Genomic DNA, 27,921 nt, shown 5'->3' on the forward strand with positions numbered 1-27,921 from the left:
GTAAAAGATCTTATCCTTTAAATTCATTACTTTTACCAAAGATAATTGTATGAAAAATTTTCAAACCGAAGAGAGCGAGAAGGCAAAGCATTCAGCATGATGACTGTTTCTTGCATTGTATAGTATCTGTGAAAATTGCCAAGACAGTAGATCTTGAGTGTTTTATCAATAAAATGAAATAAATATGTGGGGTAATACGTATGCTAATTATCTAGAATTACCCATTCCAAATATATACATGCTTCAAAACAATATGTTGTGCACAATAAGTGTGTGAATTTTATTTGCAAATTAAAAAATAAAAAGAGAAGTAGCAATTAAATGTGATCATCAACTCTAAATTTAATTGGTTACTGGAGGGATAATGTTCTAAAGGCTATTATTAAACAACAAAACTGAAATAGGGACAGTGATTGGGGAAAAGTTGACTATCAGTGCAGATTTACAAAGTAGACGTGTATTTATCTGATAAGAAAGACTATAATCTTACAATTACATGCAGAAGTAAAGGGCCTTAGGCTCAGAGGGTCAGAACAAGATGACTAGTTCCAGTAAGAAACTTGTGTGTTAGGCAAAAAGGGTAAGATGCACAGATACCCATTATACTATTTTATGACATTTTCGGGCTTGAAGTTGTTTTTTTAATTTTTTTTTTATTTTTGTTTTCAAGGCAAGTTCTCACTTTGTATCCAAATATGGCCCTGAACTCTCGATGTAGCCTAGGTAGCCTCAAAAATCATCTCTTGCTTCCACTCCCTTTGTGCTGGAATTACACAAGTGAATCACTGTACTCAAGACTTTGAAAATAATTGAAAGTTTAAAAAAAGAGTAAGTAAAAATTCCTGGTGAGTATTTGAAACAGATAAATTCTCTTTGCTTGGCAGCCTTATCATGAAAAGTGCTTTTGTTGCTTTTCTCGTTCAGATTTGTCTGCCATGAAAGGAAAGGACAGTAGAACTTGCTTGAAATTATTTTCTTGTGAAAAGACAAATTAAGTCAGTTAAGGTGTACTCATGAGTTTCTACAATATTTATCCAGAATCAAAACAAGCTGTAACGATGTTCTCAGAGACCACATGGCAGATCTTGTTTCCAAGGTGAAAAGAATTTCGAGGATGTGGTAGCAAACAGAATAAAGCGAAAAATAAAGGCTCACAGTGAAATATCCATGAATGAAATGTTAAGGGGAAAGAAATTCGTTCCAATGAAGGCACCCATGCCAACAGGGCTAACTTCATTTTCATTTACTTGTGGCAGTTCTGAAATTATTAATTCTAATGACGTTTCCCCTTAAATTTGGATTTGAAAATAAAATGTAGTATTTCTCTCAGTAACATTAAAGGAAAAGTGTATCAAATAAAAATTAGAAACCATTTTCAGTTTTTGTTAACAATTATGAAAATAAAACCGAAAGGGAATACGGACAACATTAAATCTAAGAACCAAATTTTAGTCTGGGTAAGATATTAAAATAAAAACTAAACAGCATCAGTGTCAGAAAGTGAAGTGAAGAAGATGTTAAGATTCGTTCCCAAAAGAAAATTTACATTTTTAAAATGTAAAAGTGGGGAAATAATACTTTCAGCTTTCTCCTACTCCTCAGACGTATAAATCAGACTGTGTGTCACTGAGTTTATAATGATGGCTATATCCAGTAACAAAATGGGCTTGCTTATATCTTTCATTTTTACACAGATAATTCCATAAATTGATATGCACATACTCTGAATGCATTTATTCCCACTGCAATTTTGTACATGTAATAATTTTACCATTTATTCGGAACACATTTTGTGTATGTGGTAAACTGAACTGTGTAGAGTTTGGCACTTACTTGTAAGTTACATTAGTAGAAACTGAGAATGCCCAAGGTATGGGACATACATTTTATTTTGAAAATCTGGAAGACTCAAGCATATTGTTTTTTCTTTCCGTTTTTCAAGACAAGCTTTCTCTGTGTGGCTCCTGCCTCTGATGCCCGAGTACTAGGATTAAAAGCATTGTGCCACCGCAGACCAGCAGAAGACATAAGTATTGTAAAGGAAGAAGATATTTTTTAAAATTCAAATGGGTCATTCCTCTTAGTTTGCATATAAATCATATTTTATTGAACAACTAACTTTCTCCTCTTTATTCTTGCACATGGGGCAATGAAGGAAAAGCAAAATACGAAGGAAAGAAAGGAGAGAGAGAGAGAGAGGTTCTTAGTGTTCAGTGTTCTTTCGGAAGTCTACTTGTTTATATAAAAAACAAAGAGTATTAGTGTTTTCAAGTAAAGTAATTTTTGAAGAATACATTTGGCTACTGGTTACGGTGGGCTAGCACTCAGGACAAGCAGGGGACTGGCTTACACAGTGGGCAATTTGGGGGATTGTCAGTGTGGGAAAGAAACACCTACTTGCTCTGAGCTTATCAGTATCAACCCTGGACTTCGATTATCTCACACATCCCTGAAACGTCTCCCTTGTGATCCAGTGCCAACTGGATCTTGTTAAGATTTGCCTTATGGCAGCTATGCACTTTCAATAACCATTCATATCTCGGGCAATAGTATCACATGAATGGAATCTAGCGAAACATCGGAACATGTATGTGTGTGTCTGTATGCTTACTGGTTTTTTTTCCGTAAGTCAAAATTTGTCTCCAAACATATGTTACAATATTCATTGTAACTCCACTGAGAACACTTTGATTTGGGGCCAGCGAGTCTCTGGGAAAAGAAGCACAAGGTCTACATTATGTCCGGAATGTCCCTTCAATGTTCTCATGTCTCCTGGAAACAAGCAGTCGAGCACTCATGTTTCCTGTCCGTAAATAAATTGTTTTCAAAGAAGAAATCCTAAACTTACTTTCCACTATCTAGAAGCACGCTGCTAATTCAGACTTATAATGATTCACGTCAACAACAAATCTGCCCTGCCTACAAGACAGCATGTTCTCTATGGCCTTGGTCTTCATTCTGCCTTGAGTTACCGTGCTGATCAACTTACTCCATACTTACTCATGATTCTTATCCAATACACACTATAACATTACATAATATATAGCATACTCACAATACTTGGGAGTTCATGATATCAAAATATCTAACAGTTAAATACAGATATTTGAAAGTAGACCAGAAATAGTGTTGTTGAATTAACCAGCTTCGATGAAGAGGCACATTGCTATGGGACTCTAAACTACAACTTTCATTATCAATTGCTTTCCTGAACTTAACTGCTTTCCTGCCTCCATTGTAAAATAACAGTGACCATGCTTAGAGCCCGGTGCGTGAAAACAGTTTTTAAAGAGTCAGTATGTACCAGAATCTGCAACAGAACCAGGAAGACATCACTGCTCAGAAACACTGCAAAAACAAGCTCCAGCAAGAAGAGAGACAGTGGGGGGGGGTTTCTTTACTGGAGGCCACGATTGTCTACTTTAAAAGTAAAATTAAGTGTGCCCTCAGATAGGCCAGTCTGGATGTTTATTTTAACAAATCTCAAACAGTGACCGTGCGATGTGTGTCATTTCTTAAACTGTTCAAGTTTTGTAAGTGTTCACAGGCACACTATGCAAACCTCAAGGGTGCAACTGAGCAGCGTTCTTGAACACCATTGTTCTGTCTAAAGCTGTGTTTGTCAACTTCAGTGTGGTGTAATGCCATTAGCAAGCTTAGAGAAACCAAGAGTTACTAAAAGGAAGAGTGCTAAGTTTTCTGCATTTGAACACACCGTTAAATAGAGTTAACTTGGACAGGCAGCTTCTCACATTGGCACAGATGGGAAAAGTATTCGTCAGGACTTGCACCGACTTAGGACTGGACTGGTGAAACCCGTGGAGTTTGATACATAATTGCTAGTAAGAATTATCTTTGTTTTAGCTTTTTAAAAATCTATTGCCTACTACAAATGCAAGCTGCTCTTCTTAGGAAGAGTCAGATTTACCTGTTTAGATTTCAAATCATTGTTTCAAAATTTAAGCGTCATCATAAGGTAATATGAAATAAATTCCCAAATACTACATGTTAAATAACATCATTTTTATAGTGGGTAAAAAGAAATATAATTTTTAAGAAAAATATTCAATAAATGAAAAGAATAAGGGACTATGAGAGGCTTCATGAATGCTAGGAATCAACTGCTGGCGGGAAGAGTAAGCATTCAACATTATTATGAATCCAAAAGTTTATCCGGCAGTTAACTGTGTGGGCTGTTACCTATAAATAACAAAGATAGCTTTTTTATTTTGCAGCTAAAATAACTTTCAGATCAAAGAGAACTTTAATTTTTTTTACAGCATAGTAAAAGCATAATATGTGAGGTTAAAACTTGGTAAATTAAACATTCTTCATTTAGAAACTTTTAATGAGATGAGTCCCAGACTTACACAGACTAGTTTTGCAACCTGGTCAGCATTCATATCATTGTATCATTGGCATAGAAACAGAAATCCAAATAATAAAATAAAAAGTAGCAAAAGACGTGTTCTCCTTACCTCTGGGTCTTGTTTGTAGCTGCTGGTCAGTCCACCCCATCTGTGTTTGACGAGCAGCACCTCACAGAGCTCTGTCTTCTGCCAGATTCTCTTCACAAGTGGCAAAAGTATCAAGTTTTTGCTCTGGGAGAGGATCGTGCAGAAAAAAAGAGGAAGTTGCAAAATGCCAGTCAGTATGCCGTATCAGCTCTGCAAAGAAGAGAAACTACACATGAGGCCCTTACAGTCATGGAAAGTGAAGCGTAACTTGAGCATTTATTCACATATAGTTAACGTGTGCATATATGTACTTAAACAAACTTAGAGAGGTCCAGTTATTGGCACCTCCACTCTGTCAAGTAGTGACCACTTGTATAAGGAAATAACTCCTCATGGTTGAATGGTACTTACAGGAAAACCAGACCAGAAAAAAAATGTTCTATGCAGGTAGAACTCACACCTGGCACATAAACTTGTTTCCATAGATCTAATTAATTTAACTGGCGTGTGACCCAGGTACTCAGTTCGACTACTGGAGAAAGAGAGGGCTGGGGAGGGCGGGCGGGAGAGGAATGGGGGGAGAGAGATAGTGCATAGACAGCTAGCACGTTTTCCCAGAACTGGGTAGTGGTTCTTTACCTGTAAGCCTTACACTTCCTTTCTCATGGCCGTGGTCTGCTGCACGTAGATAAGGCAGTCTGCAAAAATGAAACTGCCACTTATCCACGGCCTCTCGCAACTCCAGCCACGGGAGTGAGAAACAGGCGCAGGCCTTTCGGCGCTGAACAGGAAGGTGGGTAAGTTTCCTACCAGTTAGTAGAGTACATGGAACTATCCGAGGGAAGACGGCTGGGGAAAAAAGACATATGGTTGCAAATATTAGGAAGAGCTAATCAAAGCGGGAACTATAGACAGATTCAGTTAAAGTCTCTAGGCAGATAGTTGTGCGTATCCCACATACGCATACATGGATGCGCGTTTCTCTCAGGTCCAGTCGACAGATCCGAAAAGCCAATGGGTGGCCAACTGGTAGTGCTTCCTCCTCCCTTCACTTGCTTATTGGGGAAGGGAAGGGGGTGGATTGCGAGAATACCACAGGAATTATGCAAAGCTTCACACACTGCAAGAACTGCTTTCTGGACTTGGGAAACCATCATGCTGAGGGTATCACACTAAGCTTTTATTTTTCCCAATTTTAAAAATAGCTTCTTTTCTTTGTAGGTTAATATAACTACATCATTTCCCCTTTCTGTTTCTTCCCTCTAACCCCTCCCATATCCCCTCCTCACTATTTATCAAGTTCATAGTCTCTTTTTGGTCAGTTGTTATGTCTGTGTGCGTGCGTGTGTGTGTGTGTGTGTGTGTGCGTGCGTGTGTGTGTGTGTGTACTCACATATGCTTAGACATTACCTGCATTATATTACTTGTATGACCTCAGGGCTTATCCTTTGGTATTAGATAACCAATTGATGTGTTCCTCCCTGGAGAAGACTCTTTCCCTAGCTGTCAGCATTCTTTAGTTGCCTGAAGTACTTTGCATAGGGTTGCAATAGATACATCTACAGTATAACCCTGCAAGTATGGCCCAGAGACCCTTGAGGAAGAGGACAGAAAGACATAAGAATCAGTGGATCAGGGAGTTTGCTGTGAGGTTGTGTCTCTTGGGAATGTCAGAAGCTCCTCCCATAAAGTTTCACCAACATGACTGCCAGAGCATGAGCTGAACTAAGACAACAATAGATATGCTAACATGGATTGGGGAAAATCCCAAGAGGTCTCAACCCTACACGCTAAGCTTTCTATTTAGCTGTGCGGTCAAAAGACCCACGCATTAGGGAATTACTAAAAATGGAAACATTTTTAATTTTTACTTATATATTTAATGTGAATTGGCAAGAAGTCAAATTAAGTAAACAAAGCTAAGAAAGTTGCCTACAGTGAAACACCACAAAAAGAAAACCAAAACAAAAGAACTACAAACAGTAACAACCTAAGTGTCATCATCTACAATTTTATTTGAGAAATCCTGCCAGAATAGTCCATTTAGGAAATGCCACTGCTGTGATTCAGTTATGCTTAGGTGATATTTTTGGTGGTGATTTTGTGAGTATAACAGTAGGATCAGAAAGCCATAAAGGTCCAGTCTTACCTCCTCAGCACATGGGGTACACTAGTACGCCCTCATCTGTGGCTTCCCTATCTAATATTTCAGTTGCATATGTCCAACCACGTTCTGAAAACATTAATACGGAAAATCACAGAAATGATTTGTCATTGTAAATTGCCAGAGTTCTGTAGCTTGGTAGCATCTCATCCAGACAGCCTCTTACTAAGTTGACCACGACTCATCTGAGTGCCCAGTGGATCCTCACGTGGGCACTACCCACCCACGGCCAGTTATTACCCTATCTGCATTCTCAGTGCCCACGTCACATTGTCTTAGGGCTTACACTCAAGTGACCCTATTTTATTAATCGTGACCCCAGAATTCGAGAAAGGTGGAGCTCTACCCACACCAAAGAGAAGGCATGAAGTACTCCCTCAAAGGGAAAAGGTGAACATTCTTGGCAGTTCAAGAGGAAGATAAACCTCCCGTGGAGGTGAAGTTAAGGTTTAAGGTAACAGCACCGAAAGCATTGGCGTGAGTAGGGTTTGGTACCAGCTGCTCTCAGATCTCTGTTCCAAGGAAATCTTGAAATCCCCTGAAGATAAATGGGTAGGACCACCGCGATCGTGTCCCTTTTCATCAGCACCGGTGTCCCGTTTATTTGAGAGGAATAACTTGCTTCTCCAATAAGAACTTCTTTTTGGTATCTATACTTGAGGTTCTGACAGCTTCACAACTTCTGCTGACTGACCTAATCCAACCTATTGTTCTCTTTTTCTTCGTGTGAAATTTTTGAGGTAATGGCCAACCACAATTCTCTTTGAGTCATCATATATTTATTCTGTATTTGTGTCAAAATGTACCACGTATTTAACCAATTTCGCCATTTTGTGTGTATAGTTTGCAGTCATCAAGTACATCCGCACTGTGGAATGTTGGCACCATCAGCCTTCAGAACTTTCTGAAACTTAGTGCTCACTCAACAACCTGCCCTTGCTCCCTCCCCACACTCCCCAGCAGCCACCATCTACATCCAGGATTTGACCCGTCTGAGTAGCACAGGTCAATGGACTCGCATGGCCTTTGTCCCCCAGGCCTGGTTTATTTCATTTAGCTTCATAGTTTCTAGCGTCTGTTTTCAAGGCTGCACACTGTCCTGTTGTAATGTAAATGGCACATTTTATTCGTCATCAGAGGACAGTTGAGTTGTTTCTTCCTCAGGCTCTTATAGGTGCTGCTGCTGCTATAACCAATGCTGTGTTAAGTATCTGCATGCATTTCTTTTGGGTACGCACCGTCAAGAGCGTATATCGTACGACAATGCCATGGTTAGTGTTTGGAGGGAGTGGCACGCTACTGTGTCTGCCTCGTGTCGTAATTTTTCCTTCTGCATTTGGATCCCTGCTTCCCCTTATTCGCCAAGCCTTCTTGCTGGGCAGGAAATGAGCTCCCTGTTATCAAACTGCAATGACACCGAAGTCCTCTTGTGCCATCTGTTTTCAGCACATGCCCTCTACTGACCACTTCCTCTCCCAGGACACACTCTCCGAGCTTCAGTTCTGGACTCCCCTTAAGCCTCCTCTGACTGAGAATAGCCTCTCTGATTTTCTCGTAGGAGCTTCCAGCTGTGTACCCACCAGATTCTGCTCTTTCTTGGAGTTCACTCTGGTGGGCCCCCTCGCCCCATTGTCTCTTCAACACACATTGTACTTGGCAAGTTCCCTTAACAAAGACTAACAGATGTTAAATCTTTCCTTCCAAAACACATGTTTTGGTAGTGTGGAGTCCAAGAACATGTTTCCCTGTGATCTGGAGGGAAAAAGTCATAGATCAGCCTCTACTCTCCTTTAATTATGGCAAGGCTACTCTTGCTCCTGTGTCATTTTCTCATCTGTAAGGGGGCCTGAAGTGTCCAACGAGAATGTTATTGTAAGATTACAAAACATAAATTACTTTCTTCATGAGCATAGTCTAACATGAAGACAGGAACAAAGTCCATTAGAATTCTCCCCAACAGTGTTTTTTCTACCCAGGGTGGAAGCACTATGTATGTATTTGGTTTATGGCCATACCGCCCCAAACACACCCTATCTAATCTTGTGTATATATTTGATCCTTCATATCTGTTTCCTATGAAATTACACCTGTATACTTATAACGTACACAAAATTAAATTGTTCTGTGAGTCTATTTAAAGTTCCATGAAACATCACTGCATGTTTTCAAGATATTTCCGAGATTTTGTGTGTGTGTGTGTGTGTGTGTGTGTGTGCATATATATTCATGTATGGACATCTTTGTACAGACATGCTTAAATGGAGGCTACTGGTTAACAATATATGCCTTACTCAGTATCTCTTTGACTTATTCTTTTTTGAGTCAGGGTCTCTCTCTGAACCTAAAGCTAACTGATTAAGCTAGACTGGATCCCAGGAAACTCCAGGGAACCTGCCTCCTCCCCAGTGCTGGGATTACTGGCTGGTATCCCTTTCCTTTGGATCCTACCTCTACATACTGAGACTTGACTTTGGGTCCTGAAGCTCTCGGGACAAGCACTTTGCCAACTGAGTATTCTCTCCAATCGCAATAAGACATACTTTATATGTGGATTTCCTTCACTAACTGAATTTTACCATTCAAAATAGTGTGACAGGAACAGCATCATGAAGGCCTCCCTACCAAATTCCACAATTCTTTCTCCCAGTAAGATACAGGAAGTAGGATTATCTGGCCACATGTACCTTAAATGTTAGTCATCCCTGTTAAGCCACCTACTGACAAAAGGCTTCAATGTATAAATTGCTATCATTTTTTTGATCTTCCTCGCTGTTGTTAATATTAGATACAAACAGACATTACAAATTTGTCACTATTGGGTAAAGGAATGATGCTTAATAAATTTTATCTTGCATTCCTAGTTAAAATAGAAGATATTTCAATGTTTCAGTCCTCTTTATGGCTGTTGCTGCCATTTCATAAGTGGCTCATTCATGGATTTCACTGGTTTTTGTGTTGGCTGACTGTCTTATTCTTGCTCACTTGAAGGGTTAAGAGCTCATTCCATGTTAGTGTGCTGCACTCATACCTTTTGGGAGCGGCTGCAATCATCCCTGCATCTGTTTTAGGGCCTTCCACATCGCTGCCAGAACGTCATGAGGTGACCTCCATATTCCTTGATAACATTCCTTCCTTTTGGATACTTAGACTCACTGTGTATACGTTCAACCCAGACCTAAAATCATTTGCTTCCCTAAATAGCCATGGCTTCTTTTAGTAAAATAGGATTTTGGACAACCACAGTTAAGCTCCCGTGTAACTTATCACTAGCTGAGTAATGGATATCATTTGGAATACATTTGGCTGATCAATAAAAACTTACCTTGGGAATTAGAGTGGTGGCTTGTGGTAAAGAGCCTGTACTGCTCCCGCAGAAGACCTGTATTTCATTCCCAGGACCCGTGTTGGGCAATCACCTGCAAGTGCAAACTCCAGCCAGATCTGGCACCTCTAGTCTCTGGACACTCCTGTACTCAAGGGCCCATATCCACAAGCAGTCACACACACAATCATGACTTAAAATAATGAAAGTAAACACAAAAATCTTTTAATTTCTTCTACATACCAAGAAATATATTCTTGAAAACCATGTGTGTGACACGTGATCATAGACACACACACCTCTGTGTGCCAGACATTTTATAACATTCATGGACATTACATCTTACTGTGTATGTGTTAAATAATTAATGATAATAAGTTCCATATCTTATTATAGACTAAAGTTTGGCACAGTTTTCATTTAAAGGGGCATTTTGACAAAGAAAAGCAATAAAATAACAATTGTCATTTGTATTTACACTATAGTGCTAATATAATAGCAATTAGAAGACAGTAATCTAATTATTTTGATCAATAGTACCTGAAATAATTTTCCTAAGAACTTTTAAAAGTCATGTAGTTTGGAAGAGGAACACGGATTCCTTGCTTTCCCTTGCTTTAATCCATATTCGCGACTGCAAATGCATCTCCCACGGCTCCCCCTCCTCCTCCTCCCTACCTCTCTTTTCTTCTTTGAAGGTCGAGAACTCTAATAAGAAAACCTAACATCTGGAATACATAAAACAGAAACTCATTTGAGTTCTGATATGGCTTATGTATGGAAAATTCTACTCCTGACTTCATATAGTCGATCAGAATCAAAATGTTGCTTGATATTGTCTTCAGGATTTGTGTATAAGGTATGCATGAGATATAAATTGATTGAGAGTGTAGACTAGGCCCTAATCCCACATTTACCGTTACGTACAAGCAAATGTTCCTCCACATTTCAGATAAAGTATTAAGGGACTAAAGTGTTGCCTCAGAGGTTAATGAACTTGTCCCACATGTGTGAGGACAGGAGTTTGGATTATCAGAACCCACATAAAAGCAGAGTTGATGCGGGATCTGCTGGATTATCTAGCTTGTCAAAGATGGAGAGGGGACATCCCTAAGCAACTGGAAGGCCAGATCTGCCCAAAAGATGAGTTCTAGGTTCAGAGAGACTCTGCCTCACAGTATAAGGTGAGGTGTTATCAAGAAACACTCTGCCTCAACTTTGGGATTTTACAAATATGCTTTGCTCACACAAGCATGTGCAACTGCACGTGCACACACACACACACAGGAACACAAATACAAATGCACACACCATACACATACAAAAATTTATCATGTGGCTGTGCATATTTCCTTGGAAGGAGATTTCAATGAAATAAAGGACACTCATGGTTTTAGCCACTTGTTCCTTCCCGAGCTCATTTTCATGGGACTCAAAAACCGCAGATGTGGCACCGCTGCGGTTGCTATCTTCAGGGCTCAGTGGTGAGGGATGTGTGTCTCCTTTACTGATTTTTTTAACTTGTTCAAGAAAGATTTTAATATTTTAGCATCCATGTATTTTCTAGTTTTGTTTGAATTAAATGAAAGACTCGAAGAGGAAGGCATGTCCTGATGTTGTCAAGTATCTCTGACGTCATGTTTTCTTATTTATAAATTGTGAAGGAGACTTCTAGTCAATGAACTATCAAAGACAGAGCCAAGAAGACTACGTTAGCTGATAAGTATGACGCTAGTAATTCCTAAACCTAATTTGAGACTTAGAATTGAACAAATATTTATTCTACACAGACAGTTTGTTTTTTGAACACTGCAAAGATTTAAAAATCAAATCTGATTGCAGTAATGTTGAGGATTTTCAAAGCGTCTTTCAGCTGCTGAATATTTTTCATCTGCAATTTGTAAAGACTTACAAAAGCAAAAAGCAATGGGAGGAAATCCATTGACAGACTTTGTGTCTTTTGCAATCCTGCTCTTTGGTCCAGATGCTGACCTCTACATACCTTACCAGGCTGCCTTGACCCTTCCCTTCTGACTAACTTTGGCCCATAGAAACAATAGTGTTGGGTGTAGGAAAATTTTGAGTGCCTGTGTCTTCATATTCCTGCTAAGGAGTGTATTCAAAAGCAACAACACAGCTTCTAGTCCCGATTTGCCCCCAATTTCTTAGCTATAGCTCTGTCTAGGTTCCCACAGCGTGGCCCTCCTTTAATGTTCATGGCTGTGGCGAGACTGGCTTCCTAGCCAGGCAACCTGCCAGGTGCTCTGTCAAGTTTCATGGACTCCTCATGTCAACACCTCTAAGTTTCTCCTCGAACACCTGAAATTGTTATTTTTAAATGCGCTACTCAAGGAGACCTCATTCAGGATGTATAGTGTATTCACCCTGACATGTAATCAAATTTCAGTTTTTAACACATTCGAAGTTGCACAGCATCAGAGGGAACATAACGGTGCAAGTTTAGGGAGGTGTGCTAAGCAAGGGGAAAACGGCCGCTTAACTGAGACCCAGAGAATGAGTAGGACTCTGTGGGCATTTGGAAGGGAGAAGCAAGTTGGAAAGGTATGGCCGTCAGAGAAAGAGGGTCGCATTCACAGGGCTCCGTAAGGCGTGCTACTCAGGGGGCATCAACTCATAGACTGGTAAGAGCGTCGTCAGCAAAGAAGTGTTGCAGATCGAGCCAGAGTACGCGATGTGTGGCATGGTTAGAAAGAGCTTGATAAACACCCTCGGGACAACGACAGAATAGAGTGAAGAAGAAAAGCAGAGCTCAGGATGGCATCCATGCTTAGCACCCATGCTCTGGTTTCATTCCACACCACAAGGAAACACGAGGAGATGAAAGCAGAGAACTCGCGACATGGGCGGTTGGGTCTTTTGTCGTCGCCTTTCCATGCCCGTCACTGTTTGTCTCTTGCAGGGAATCTGTAAGATATTCCTCAGAGAAGCAAGTCCTTGCTTGCCTCCTGTCCAGGTGAGGTACGAGGCATTGGCTTCTCGGACTCGTTAGCCCCGCTGCAAACACGAGGTCACTATCTGTAAATAAATGAAATCCTTTCTCTTTGCCCAGCACTCTGCCTGCTTTCAGAAGCGATCGTACGATCCAAGCCAACAGAGAAGATATGGTCTTAGACGTCCACATCCTCCTTTTAGGAAACTCTAAGGAACCACAGTGGTAAGAGAACCAGGAAGAGAAAGAGGGAGAGGTGAAAATGAATTTTAAATAAACAGGTGACAGGAATATTGGCAAAGTATTTTAGCTAACCTAATAATATAAAAAACATAATTGTTTCAATAAGATACACAAAATCATGCTGTTTCCACTTTAAATGTAAATTTAAATTACTTAAAAGTGAATCCAATGGAAAATTCAATTTTCGGTCGCTAGCCTCGCCCCATTTCAAATGCTCGGTGGCATCAGGCAGCGTCACCCTGTACTGTGATTCCTACAGGGTAAAAGGGAGTAAGCAGAGAAAAGATGCTGATGAAATTACGTTTTAATGAAAGGTACCTAGCAGCTACAGCATCCTTAAAGGTTTGGGTTTCCCACTCAGGTTGGCAATGACACTGTTCCCTAGACTCCCCTCACACACCGTAAGGTTCTCTAAGGACAAAAATGCCTTTAGAGTAGGGCATCCAGAGAACTCATCTCACATCATGTATATCTCTGGTATGCTTTTCCTACCATGCCACTGATGTCCACGGCAGCTGGGTAATCTCATGCTGAGTAGGGTCATCTCAGTGTTTCCTTTCATTCATGTCATGACTAGGGACATCCCCATGGCAGGTAGTGACAATGGTTTTCTTATTTCTACGTCAAGATCATCAGGTAGAGTAAAAAAGATAATAAATGGAGTCAAATATGGACTGAGCAAGACAGTGAAATGTTTTCTTGTGATTCACTAAAAGATAAATGCATAGGAAAACAATATGGTAAAGAATGTATTGCTTATACATTCAAAGATGGCATAAATAATGCAAAGGCTCCTGACCCACCCCACTTCCTCGTTATTGTAGGGTCTCAAAAACTACATTTGCTTAATTGAACTATTAAATGAAAAAATACAAATAACCCTTTCTAACCTTATTGGATATGTAATATGAATATCATGCTTTAAAATAGTTTTTCCAGTTTTAATTTGATAAGCCTAAATAGCTTCAATTAGATTTTTCTGATTGACACATCTTTTTCATTTTTTTGTAAATTTAAAATTATTTAAGAATATAATAATTTTAATTCCTGAGAATTTGTTAAACTTTAATCAAATGGCCATATAAATTCTAACTCTTAGAAAATGAATTATACTTAAAAAAGAAATCAAATCTGTATGCTAAGAAACACTTTTTTCCATAAAAGCATTTCAAATAAACCAACAGACTTTTATATAGTAAGCTTAATGCTTTCTTTCTGCCAACTGGATGAAGATGTGTTTGTTATTTCTATATTAAAACACAAAATTCCATATATATGCGTAGCACATAATCTGCACAGCACAGGGTTATGTGTGGCGAAATGGGGACCAGATGAAGAAAAACAGCCCCTAGAGTGAAGTGTTAGCAAATATCTCACTGACACCCAGAGGATTATGCAATAGCCCTTGGTGGCAGCCACAGCAAGCCAGAGCCACTGTGAAATGTTGGGCTGCTTTCATAACCAGAGTTCCAGGAAACCGCGGTGCCATTAGTGTTGGAAGTTCTCAAAGCATGATACATTAGCTGCAAGCATTTGCTTTTTTTTTTTCCTTCTTCTTTTTCTTCTCTTTTCTGTTTATTTGGAGCCGTGGAGAAATTTGCACTTGGAAATGGGGGAGATTCACAGTAGCAGACTCTGGAAAGATGTAGTATTTCTATGTGGGGAAGTCGGTCCATGTTTACTGAAAGCAGCTGCCTTTCTCAATAGGATTAACTATTTTGGACATTTGAAGACCAGTTCTGACAGTAGATGGTGAATATAGCCAGCCATCTGGCCACTACAGACAGCCTTTGGACAGTCATTCTGACATATTGAGGAGCTTTACAATGTACTATTTTGTTGTAAAACATGGAGAAACTGAAACTTAATGCATTCCTTTCTTCCCAAAAGTCAATTGCCAGCAGCCACCCTGTTTTTAAAAGGCTTCAAAGGTCACTTCTGTTGTATGGTGACTTAAATTCACAAAATTATCAAAGCTCTAATCCAAGGCACATGCTAGAGAAACTAATCTATCATTTGGCACTCAACTAACTCAGTAGCTTGCAGAGTTTTTAAAAAATTTTTTAACTGTCAGGATAATGTATTGTGCCCCAGGGAAATACTTGTTATTAAAGAATGCATACATTAATGTGTACACCAACAGCATACATATATAAACATGTGTGCTTATTTATGTCTATCTATTATCATGGTGGGAGGTATAGAATGTGATTATTATAAAAGTTTGGAAAATAAAAACAAAGTGTGAATACTAAACGTATTGCTTATCTCAATCATTTGGGGATAATTACTGTATTTTGATATACAGTCTTCCACACTCATCTTTATCCATATCTGTCTGTCTCATCTTTGCTGTGGGATAGCCGTTCTGTATGCTACGAATATGTATTACTCTCATTGGTCAATAATAAAGCCGATTTGACCTACAGCGGGGCAGAATATGCTGGGCTGGAAAGCAAAACTGAATATTCAGAGGAAGAAGGGTGGAGTCAGAGAGAGATGAGTCAGGCAGGACCTATAGAAAATGAGGTAACGCCACTAGCTACGCAGAAATGCACAGATCAGTAGACATGGGTTAATTTAAAGTAACATTTAAATGTAGCTAGTTTGTAATGCGCTTGAGCTATTGGCTAAGTATTTTGTAATTAATATAAGCTTTTTTGTGTTTATTTGAGACTGGGAAGTTGGGACAAAAGAAAAACTCCACCTCTGTTTACACATCTTTATCTGTATTTGTCTGCCTATCTATCATCTGTCTGTCTGCCTGCCTGCCTGCCTGCCTACCTACCTACCTACCTATCTAACCTATCATATACCTACCTATCACCTAGATTACAAATTTAAATTTGAGAATTTAATACTCCCTATATTAAATTACATCAGGATCTTATGAACAGCCTTTCTATTTTTTATTATTTATAGAATGGATCTGGTAATGCATAATGACAGGGACCCTATAAGTTTGATGACATTTCAAAACTCTTTTCATTGGGTAAGGTTATGGCACAGGTAGAGCACCTTCCTGTCACATGCATGAGTCTGATATTAATTCCAAGTGCCAAACAGCACGTACCCACATTTTAAATATTTAAACGGTAGTATGTATTCCTTTATAGAACACATGGTATAATGTATACAAAATTATAGTATGTTTATATATGTGTATATATGTTCTGCCACCTGGATGAGGATGTGTTTATTTCTACTTTTTTCATTCTTTATTTTTATTTTTGAATAAAAATAAAATAAAATATATAATTTATTATTTGACTAAATAGTAAAATAAAATAATTATTGAGGACTAATAAAAAATCATTTGTTTGTTTTACGAATGAAGACTAGCATGATTAGTTTCACTGGGTAGATGGTCTTGAATAATCCATTCAAGGTCGCTTAGCCCAATTAATGAAGCCTCTGTCCTTTGTGTACCAACATAAACACTGACAGGGCATATTCAGCCCATATTTACATATCCAACCGTGGATGCTAGAGCAGACGTGGCAAGAGGGAGAGCCCTGGCCCGATTTCCTTGGTTCGGTTCCAGTAGGCCTTCAGTGATCCATCTTGGCTTCAGATGGCCAACAACGAAAAAGGGGTTACTTCTATATTAAAACAAACAAACAAAAAACCAACATGTGTGCATTAGCTCACAAGCTACACAATGAAGGAGTGTGTGTTGCAAAGTGGGGATAAGATCAAGGAAAGTAGTCCCTACAGGGAAGTATTAGAGAATAGCACACTTATGTCCAGAGGGTCATTCAGTAGCTCTTGGTGGCAGCCACAGCAAGCCAGGGCCACTGTACACACACACACACACACACACACACACACACACACACACACACACTCAGGCTATATCATGATTTGGATATGATTTTAGGATTTGAAAAACTTTTACAAAAGGTATGACTCACAAATTTAGAGCAACTGATATGAATATTTTAACACGTCAAGCCTGAGTGATTATGTTGATTGCTCTATGCTCCAAACAATTTCAATCGCCATAGCTTCTGTTGTTAACAAACACACACAAAATAGCTGCCCTAACCTAGAATGGGCCACAGCTTGCAAGAGTCAAGCCTGGAAATCAGCAACTGTGTGATTTCAGGAATTGAGGACGAATACAAGTGAGATACACAAGTGACTTCTTTCCACAAAACCGCGGCGAGCTTTTCAAAGGAGATACTGTCTAAAGAAGATCATGAAGGAAGGGCATTACTTTGGGGACTCAGTTCCAGGGCCCACATGGCTGCAATTTAAGAAGTACCCAGTGAGATTTACCTTGAAGATGACCAAAAGAACACAGTTGAAAAGCAACTTGATTAGAATTAACTAAAAAAAATTTAGAAAACAACCAGCTTCTTCCTAATTTTTAAACAAAGTTCCAAAAATAACGAGCCAAACACCTGTGAAATCATTATCAGAATGAAGACATATTGGTCTTTTCATTAGGTATCTAAATCTTTTTCCAATTCAGTTAAAAAAAAAAACCAACAACTTTGAATTGCAAGGAGGAACCGAAGAAAGTTATTATTAAAGAGACTGGCTGAGTAAAAGTACCTTTGGGAGAGGCATTCATTCAGTAATGTCAATGCCACACGCTTACTTTTAGACTGATGACTCACTGAATTTATTCAAAATTGCACGGACTCTCCAAAGAAAAGAAGATAATTCGGACAGGATTCAACACGTCCTAAGCAATTTGGTCTCAACAGTCATTTGATTATAACTCTGAAACTGATTAATTTCAGAATTACAGACAGTCTTTAGGCTTTATAGAGACATGACTCAAATCTTTGTTCAGATTTGATTCCCAATAGCTGTAAGGGTGCACTGTGTTAGCGGGCCTCATGGGCTCATGCCAACTCGATGAGCACAGTACACAACACACAACAGCCAGCATTCCCAGCCCTTCAAATAACTCATATATTGAACTTAGTGATCTCTCTTTGTTAATTTTGTTAGTCATCATGACGATGGTAAGATGATTTTTAAAAAAGAGTCCTATGATTTTCTGGTATTTAACTTCATAACTACACACACACACACACACACACACACACAGAGTTTCATTATATGTTTAGCTTCTACAGTTGTCAAATTACCACAAACTTTGCAAACAAAACTAGTTCATCAATAGATTGGGAATCTCACACACATATAACTAGGTTCTCTGGTCAGGTCTTAGACTGCTGAAATCAAGGTCTCACCATGGGTTATTATTATTTTCTGTCATGCAGTGCTCAAAGTGATACGAGGTGTGGGCGCAGGAGACTTCTCTGTGGCTTCGTGACTGTGGCCCTCAGTATCTAACTTGTTTTTGACCAGAGCAGTACTCGGGTCCCACTCCTTGCCACCTGCTCCTTCCATCTTCGAGATACTCCTGGACAGCTGTGCTCTCACACTGCTTCCTGTTTAATCTGTGTTTCCTTCCCTGGGCTCTAGACCAAGCGGCATGCGTATTTCGATTTTTCCAAGGTATTGGGTGTTCACTACCTTTTCAGACTCTTTCAGAGTGGTAGCTATGCTGTGTTTGGCTAACTGTAAAATGTGAGTATTCCGAAATGCAGAAAGCTTGCCCTAGTTAGATTCTGCTTCCTTAGCTTTTATGTCATTAACACATACAAATGTATGTAACCACTAAGTGTGCACACACGCACTCACACACACACACACACATCTGTAAGATACAAGTCTCATGCACAAGATTTGCATTTATCAACAGAAAAGAGCACAGATTGCTAGTGACAAATTTGATAAAATATGAAAAGCTGTTAAAACTGAAGTATGGGTGTTTGAGCAAGTTTCTTCTCAAATTTTTTTTCTGGTGCTTTTATGTTTGAGAGTATCAACTAAAAGGTAAGTAAGTGCAGATTCTCCCCAGCACTACCAACGCATACAAATAAAAAGCCACAACATAAACCAAAGGATCCATGTCACCCGGAACCTCGAGGACTAACCCTTGTTTCCATTCCACCATCAAGGTGTCTCTTCCGTCTGCATTGCTTGGCTGTTGTCCAGTCGTTCTTCGCCTCTTAGATGGGGACTCTGCTTCTAGGGCACTCCTCTGAGACGTCAAAATGGTAGCCATGGGCATTTGACTAAGTCCGATTAGCACTTTCCGTGAGGAATGTGTGTGAGGCAGAAATCTCTAGTGAACAGACAGCCGTGACCAAATGGTCCTTGACAACGGAGGGAAGAAAATGGAGTGTGTGTGTGTGTGTGGGGGTTACTAAATAGGAGTCATCTTCCATACCGTTCCTCATATTATGGCAATTCTTAATCATGAAATTGTCTTGCTGCCACTTTATAACTGTAATCTTGCTACTGTTAGGAAAAGTAATTTAAATATCTCATAAGCGGTGGGGGCGCGGGGGGGGGGGGAGATATCTGGTAGGCATACGTGACCCCAAGGGTGTCACAACCCGCAGGTTGAGAACCACTGGTTTAGAGCAATTTGGTTGTTTGCACATGTTACTTCGCCCTGAAAAATCCTAGTTTTAGTTTACTGTTTGTTGAAGGAATTTCACTTAAATGCTTTTTTTTGAAACTTTATGGAAGATAACTAGAAATCAAAATTATTTATGCTCTAAGAATGATAGTTATGTACATGTTGAACATATATGAAGAGAACTATTACTGTCAAGCTCACAGCATGACTGAAATAAAAAAAAGTATAAAACACTCAACTCAGACACAATTTCAAAAATTTTTGAGTAGTGGAGATAATTTTAAAAGGGTAAGTGATTTGTATATTTGTTTCCTTTATGAGATACTGTATCAGGTTTGCATCTTGGTATTGACCACACTTGCATATGAAATATTCAAGTGCTAAGGAGATTATAATTTACCCTTGGCTTTTAAGCCTTTTTGAGACAGGGTGTCATGTAGCCCTGGCTGGCCTTGAACTTCTGATCCTCATGTTACCACCTTCTGCATGCTGGGTTAAAATTCAGACACCCCATTGCTTTAAGGTAGCTGTTTTAATTTGTTTCATTCAATATGATGTTTTTTGGTTTTCTAGCATAATATGTCTTATAAATTTACTTTTACTATTGGGTAATAAGAATAAGGACTAGAAAAATATTAAAGCCTGCCTTATGTACAGAATTTTAAGCTGTTTTAATTTAAAAAATAAATAAATAAAAAGGTATGTGGAAAGCCTGACTAAAACTCACTGAGTTATTGATGAATCATAGTCTTTCTTCCATGGGAACACAAAATGTTCCTTGGAAAAGACAAGAAGTTAAAAATGAAATTCTGTTAGAAAAAAAGCTAAAGTATATCAATATCAACTTCTTAAATATTTCCATGGCTGTATTGTAAAACATTTCTGAATCCTATTGTTATAGCCTCTCCTTTCTTAGCATAAATTTCAGTATTTATTAAAATTATCATGCATTTAAATCTTCTATTTTAAACCGATTATATGTAAAGGCATGTGAGAAAAGATAAATAACACTTTCTATACTTCAGACTTCTCTTTCTATTTTCCAACATAGAAACTAATATTTAAGAACAAAGAGAACAGCACATTGGCCAGAAGACCAGAGAGGAAAAAGAAACCAAGTAAGAAAACACAAATTAAAAAAGACAAACTCAGACATCAGTGCCTCGAATTATGATCACCCTAAATCCAGATGCCTAGACACCAGCATAAGAATATAATTAAGAACAGCCAGGGCAATATATCACCAGAGCCTAGCCATCCTACTATCACAAGCCCTGAATACTCCAACTCAGACGAAGCACAAGAAAAAGTCCTTAAAACCAGCTTTAGGAAGATAGAATTCCTTAAAGGGGAAATGAATGAAATCATTTTTTAAAAAATCAAGAAATAAAGAAAATGGAGAAAGTGAATAAGTCCCTTAAAGAAAGACAAGAAAAAAAAACCAACCAATCACACAAACAAGCAACAAAGAGTTGAAGGAAACCAATAAAACTGTTCAACACCTGAAAATGGAAATAGAAGCAATAAAGAAAACACAAGCTAACACCTCTGCCTAAAGCCTTTCATCCCATCAGAAAGGCAGGCCAGCTCCCCAAAACCAGAGGCCAGACCAGCATCTTGAAGCCCAGAAACCAGGCCAACTCTCTGAGAACCAGGCAGAAGCCTCCTACCCCACCAGAAGCCAGGCCAGCATTGTGAACCCAAGGGGACCTCTAGCCAGAACTAAGCCCATGTGCGTAGCGTGAACTTCAGCCCCAAACTTGGGTAGCCACCCCCTGCTGGACCAGAGGCCATCTATGTCATCAGAAGTCCAGCCCCCAACAAAGGTGGAGACCCTCTACTCAATCACAGACCACCATAGCCAAAAGAACAGAGAGTAAATATAAACCAAGGAAGAAAACACCCATCCAACAAAGACAAATCCAGAAATCAGCACCTAGACCTATACTCACTGCAAATCCACATGCCTAAGCATCAATGTAAGAATACAAACAACAACCAGTAGGGCAACGTGTCACCACCACAGCCCAGCCATCCCACTACAGCAAGCACTGAATATTCTAATACAGCTGGAGCACAAAGAAATGACCTTAAAACAAACTTCATGATAACAATAGAGATCCTCAAAGAGGAGACAAATAAATCTCTTATTGAAATCAAGGAAAAGTCAACCAAAACATTGGAAGCAATCAGTAACTCCCTTAAAGAATGTCAAGAAAAACCAAGAAAAGGGAGTTGACAGAAACAAAACTATTCAAGAACTGAAAAAAGGAAATAGGAGAAATAAGGAACCACAAAGTGAGGGAATTCTGGAGTGGTAAGTGGACAGGCTCTGCAGATGCAAGCATCACAGACAGAATGTGAGATGGAAGAGAGAATCTTAGGCATTGAAGATGCCACAGAGGTAGTAGACACATTGGTCAAGGATAATGCTAAACCTAAGAGATTCCTGACTCAACACATCCAGGGACACCATGAAAAGACCAAATCTAAGAATGATAGTAATAGAAGAAGGAATAGAATTTCATGTCAAAGACACACACACACACACACACACACACACACACACACACACAAATATTTTCAACAAAATCATAGAAGAAAATTGCCCTACCCTAAAGGAGGAGATAGCTATAAAGATACCAGAAGCTTACAGAATATCAAATAGATTGGATCAAAAAAGAAAGTCCCCTTACCTCATAAAAATCAAAACACTAAACATATAGAACAAAGAAAGAATACTAAAAGCTGCAAGGGGAAAAAAAACCAAAGTAACATATAAAGGCAGATCTATCAGAATTACACCTGGCGTCTCAGTGGAGACTCTGAAAGACAGAAGGGCCTGGATAGATGTCCTACAGAGTCTAAGAGATCACAGATACTAGCCCAGAATACTATACCCAGAAAAACTTTCAATCACCATAGATAGAGAAAAAAAAGATATTCCATTATCAAGTCCTATTTAAACCATATCTACCCACAAATCCAGCTCTACAGAAGGTATTAGAAGGAAAAAATCCAACTCAAGGAGATTAACTGCACCCATGAAATACAGGAAATGAATAATATCACAAAATCAAAAGAAGAGAAACACACACCATCACCAGTGACAACAACAACAAAAACAGAAACAGTACCACAATAAAAACAAAAATGAAAATTAACAATCATTGGTCATTTACATCTCAATATTAATGGTCTCAATTCTCCATTAAAAAGAAACAGACAAACAAAATGGATGCAAAAAACAGTATCCACTTTTTATGCTGAATACAAGAAACACACCTCAACATCAAAGATAGACATTACCTCAGAATAAAGGGTTGGAAAAAGATCTTCCAAGTGAATGTACCTAAGAAGAAAGCTGGTAGTCATTCTAATATCTAGCAAAAATAGACTTCAAACCAAAATTAATCAAAAGAGATGGGGAAGGACATTTGATTGTCATCAAAGGAAAAATCTGCCAAGATGACCTTTTAACTATTAACATCTATGCCCCAAACACATCTATGCTCCATGTTTGTAAAAGAAACATTACTAAGGGTTGAATCACACACTGAGCTTCACAAATTGACTGTGGAAGACTCCAATACCCCACTCTCACCATCAGACAGGTTGTCTAGCATAGTCTTATCGTATCTTGTCATGCTCCTTTCATATTCCTGGGAGGTCTTACTTTTCTGAATGGAAACTGAGGAGGATTGGATCTGGCAGAGGGACCTGGGAGGAGTGAAGAAAAGGGAAACTTTGGTTGAGATGCATTGCATGAGAGAAGAACTTTTTTAAAAAAGAAAAAGGAGAAACATATAATTCATCATGTAACTTTGAATAGATTACAATATTGAAAACATGCAAAAATACACACACTTACATAGTCACAAGTAAAAAAGAAAGTTAGAACAAAAACAGTCTTTGCATTCTATTTTAATCCCTTACATTTCTCCATTTTTTTAAATTATGAGAGCAGAGAGTACACAATATTGACATTTTCTAGGAAAGCAAGAGTACTGTGGTACACAGACCTAGCACCAATGCACTGTCTTGGTTTTTGTGCAGCCAAAATTTTAGTTTTGCCTTCTTTGAAAACATCTAAGACAGTTAATTTTGCCTGTCAGTGTGAGTTTGCTGAAGTGCCCCCAGAAACATCCTCAAGAGGTTAGTGTTTGAGTCAGCGGCATAAGTAAAGAGGAGGCTCTGTCACATTCACCGGAATCATTTAGTGCACCAAGTCTGCAAAGAGGGAGAAGGCAGAGGAAGGGAGCTCCTCCTCCTCCTGGAGTTGGGACACCCATCTCCTTTGTTCTTGGACATTATTCCTCCAGCCATGGTTTTCCCCAGTCTCCACCTTTAGACAGCACATGGCTTTGGAGGCCGTCCTGGCACTAGCTCTTGTAGACCAGGCTGACCTCGAACTCTCAGAGATCTGCCTGCCTCTGCCTCCAGAGTGCTGAGATTAAAAGTCGTGTGCCACCACCGCCCGGTGAGACAGCACATCTTACTATGCTAGCTTCCATATCACGTGAGCCAGTGCATGTAATTACTTGTGTATTTCCCAACGGCTCTTCTTATTGAAACCTTGATGAATACAACATTCAAGCACACATACACCTACCTACATACAGTTGGTATGAATGAGTTAATGAATAAACTGCCCTGTTGTTCAGAATTACCAGATGTGCGTGCGTGTGTGTGTGTGTGTGTGTGTGTGTGTGTGTGTGTTTCAAGACAGGGTTTTTATGTGTAGCTTTGTCGACTATGCTGGCCTTCAAACTCACAGAGATCTGCCCAGCCTCTGCCTCCCAAGTGCTGCCATTAAAGGCGTGTGCCACCACCTCCCAGCCCAGAACTCCTAGATTTTAGTATCAAGTTTCTGCCCATTTCTCTCGTTTTCTATTGCTCCCCCCATTTCAGTTTTAAAACTAGCAAATGTTTTTACTATTGAAGCACTGACCCATGTTCACAGTAACAGAATGTGCTTACCATTGCCTAACTAAACAATAAGGAAAAATATTAACTCTGCCCGCTCCCTACTCATATGCCAAATCCACATCTTTGTCTGGTTTACTTGCATCTGTTTTATTTTAGCTTGGTCAAGAAAACAATAGAAGCTTTAACCATTTAACAAAAGGCAAGAAATGAGGTTGAAACATTGTTCTATCATCCCTCACAATTGGCGTTCTTGAAAGCGATACTGTTTCTAAAAATGTCTCCCAGCTAATCACAAAGGAGAAGAGAAAGAGATGGTACCTTTGTGAAACTGTTTTGCAGCGCCCCCATCCACAGACCTCATGCTGTGGCATCCTCACCCCTTCCCCGTAGTTTTCCTAGGAGTTTAAGCAAAATCACTGTTAATATTGCCAAAAGTTAAAGGTTAGAGATCACTATAAACATGTTGCAGTAATATTTTTTCTGTCTATCTCAATACAGTTTATTGAGAATGACTTTTAGAAAAATATGAGTACTTAGGAATTACTCTTTGCTGTACGTACATAATTTACAAATATAAAGTATTGTTAGACTCGGAGTGTCTTTGAATATAGGATCTATGCCAACGCCAAAATGTATTTGGATATTCTTGCCCCTCTGTGTTAGTATTTGTCAATTTTGTACTCAAAATGGTTTTAGTTGAGTCTTACTATAAATGTGTGGACACTATTGAGAAACCACAGGTACAAAATAATCTGTGTGCCACTTGTGTTGTTAAAATGTCTAGGTTTACTCAGTAACGAGACACAAACCGTGAGTCAACGGTCCCATGTGAGTTTTATTGGTTGACAGGGAAGGAAAAGGGGGTAGAGAGACAGAGACAGACAGACAGACAGAGAGAGAGAAAGAGAGAGAGAGAGAGACAGACAGACAGACAGACAGATACAGAGACAGAGAGAGAAAGAGAGAGAGAGAGGAGTAAGAGAGAGAAAAGTAAGAGAGGAGGAAGATGAGAGTAAAAAGAGAGGATGATGAGAGGAAGAGAGGAAGACGAGAGTAAAAGAGAGTGTCAGCCGGCAGGGGTCAGTCCTTTAAAGGGGTCCTTTGCACCTGCATGGTTCTCACAGAGCTCTGGGCTGGCCAGAGTGTTGCCTGAGTGCATCCTGCCAGGTAACAGGGCAGACCAGCGTAATGCCTGAACCTTTCAACTTGTATCTGATGAATTTCCTGACTCCATTGGAGCAGGATTCAAAACTGTTTACTTACGCTATGGGGTGCGGAATCTGCTGCTGCGAATGTCAGGGCTATCCCCACATCTCTCCCCTTCAGGGTAAATAACATGATGCTGTTCTGGTGGCTGGATTCGGAGCTCAGCCACTCCCAGATTTGGAGTGAGTACTAACCAACCACTCCACACCACAGCTGTGTTTAAAACCATGTTCCAGGCTCTTTTTCATGTATGAACTTTTCACATCCACCTGGTTTTAATTAAAATGCAAAGGCGCATAAAACTCTGAGGAGGCAAAAGTCAAACAGCAATGAAACGATCCTTGAATTATCTTTAATCGATTACAATAAAGTCGTAATAATAAGCTTGTGTCTTCACTAACATTTAAAATGTATTTTCTTGATAGACAGGTAGGAATGTGAGTGTACAGGTTCTTGTCCCCAAGTGGTTTCATATGTTCACCAAACATGTAGCTCAAATAATGTTTTAGATTTTCTTGAAAATGTAGAAAGGCAATATCATAAGAGAAAGCAAACGCTTTGGAATAATTTACTTTAGAGATACGAAAGCACAGCAGAGGGTACCTTTTGTGTCACCCGAGTGAAATCCCAGCATAACAGGTCATGTTTGAAATCTAGGGGATTTCTGCTTCTGGCCTCAAGGAAATGGCAACATTTGATTTATAAAAAAACAATCATAAAACAGCAGAAAATGTTTTTAAAGCAACCTGTTTTTAGAAACTGGACAGTTCAGATTAATGGTCCTAAAAGATAAAAAGTATCAAATGAGTTGAGATTCTTATTTGGAGGCAACTTCTGAGCTTTGTAACCAAGTGTTGGGGAAATGAAAGTAAACCTCATCCAAGTTGGGGAGACAGTAATTTAGAATAGAGGATGTAGCAACCGTTAGAATTTACAAGCAAATTGCATCAGATATAGCTATCATGTAAAGAAATACTTTCAAAAACCTGAATATGACTAGGGATTCTGTAATACTTTGGTTGCAAATACATATGCATATTGTAAAGTGCCATGAGTCCAAGCTAGGAATATTACCTAGGCTCAGAAAAGCTGTGGAAATTGTGTGGTATGCAATGTGCATAATATGTATTGCTGGGAGAGTTATCAAGTAAACAGAGATGTTTCCTGGACACATAAAATATTCAAGAAAGCTCAGAGAAAGCTCAGCATCAGAGAAGTGGAGCTAACATTTCTCAAGGTGAAGGCTTTCTATCTTTCCCCAAAATAGCTTAAAAAGAAGACTTAAAAGGTCATCATTCTAAACCATGATCAAACTATAATAATCTTTAAAGGAATACAACAACATCTGGCTCAGCTTCCTGACATTCACAATGCTTCATGTCTGATAACAAGTTACTCAATGTGCAGAGATAGACAAAGCTTTATAGCTCACCCAGAAAAATGTCATTCAACAGAAACATTCTGGAAAGGAAGAGACAGCAGCATCAGTGCAAATACTTTGATTACAACTATTTCCCATTACCTTGAGGATATTTGAGAAATATTAACAAGAGAATAAAAAGCAAAATTGAGTACCTCGGGAGAGAACTTCACTGGGTAAAATCAACAGTAGGAATTCACTTCAGAAGAAAAGCTGAATATATATATATATATATTTATGAAGTCACCTGAAAGAAAACATAGAAAATGACTACTGAAAAGTATGTTTGATAAGCTTAGTGATAATTACCAAGTGGTGCAGTTTATAAATAATTTACAAACCTAGAAATGTAAACAAGAAAACATTGCAGAGGTTAGGGATAAAAGTTCTCTGCTTGTTGACAAGTTATGAAGTTACCGATTAAGAGAGCTCATAGTCCTGAAGCAGAGTGCGCACAAAGAGAACTGTCCTACCGTATGTTACTGCTGAAAGAGACTTCTGGGTCTGAGAAGAGAGACGGGTGTGAAGACACAGAGGGAAATGGGAGCAGAGTTGCAACTTAGACGAGTATTAGTCACACCACGGGCATTTTATTTCAATGGGCATCATAGGTCCAGCTGTCAACCTGACCCACACTAGAGTCACCCTGGAACACAGTCCCCTTGAATCAGGGAATTGCCTCCATCAGATTAGCCTGTGGGGAACTGTGTCGGTTGTTGGAGGGCTAAGCCCACTCTGGGCGGCGGCACTGCTCCTGAGCAGGTGGACCTGGGAGATTA

At 39.2% G+C, this 27,921-nt stretch overlaps 1 protein-coding gene and 1 long non-coding RNA gene across 4 annotated transcripts in view; one reads left to right on the forward strand and one right to left on the reverse strand.

Moving 5' to 3' along the window:
• The window catches only part of Mbnl1 (muscleblind like splicing regulator 1), a 162,868-nt gene extending 158,255 nt beyond the window's left edge, over positions 1–4,613 (reverse strand). Inside the window, exon 1 of one of the 2 annotated variants that reach the window (XM_013118996.3) lies at positions 4,479–4,613. The gene's annotated coding sequence lies outside the window, so the exon portion shown is untranslated. The remainder of the gene's footprint in view (positions 1–4,478) is intronic. The other variant, XM_021231725.2, reaches the window with a different exon arrangement.
• A 484-nt stretch (positions 4,614–5,097) lies between these two features.
• The window catches only part of LOC110342382, a 28,667-nt gene continuing 5,843 nt past the window's right edge, over positions 5,098–27,921 (forward strand). Inside the window, exon 1 of one of the 2 annotated variants that reach the window (XR_002384434.2) lies at positions 5,098–5,254. This is a non-coding gene — a long non-coding RNA (uncharacterized LOC110342382). The remainder of the gene's footprint in view (positions 5,255–27,921) is intronic. The other variant, XR_002384435.2, reaches the window with a different exon arrangement.

This window comes from Mesocricetus auratus, unplaced genomic scaffold (assembly GCF_017639785.1).
Source record: "Mesocricetus auratus isolate SY011 unplaced genomic scaffold, BCM_Maur_2.0 Super-Scaffold_100011, whole genome shotgun sequence".
NCBI lineage: Eukaryota > Metazoa > Chordata > Mammalia > Rodentia > Cricetidae > Mesocricetus > Mesocricetus auratus.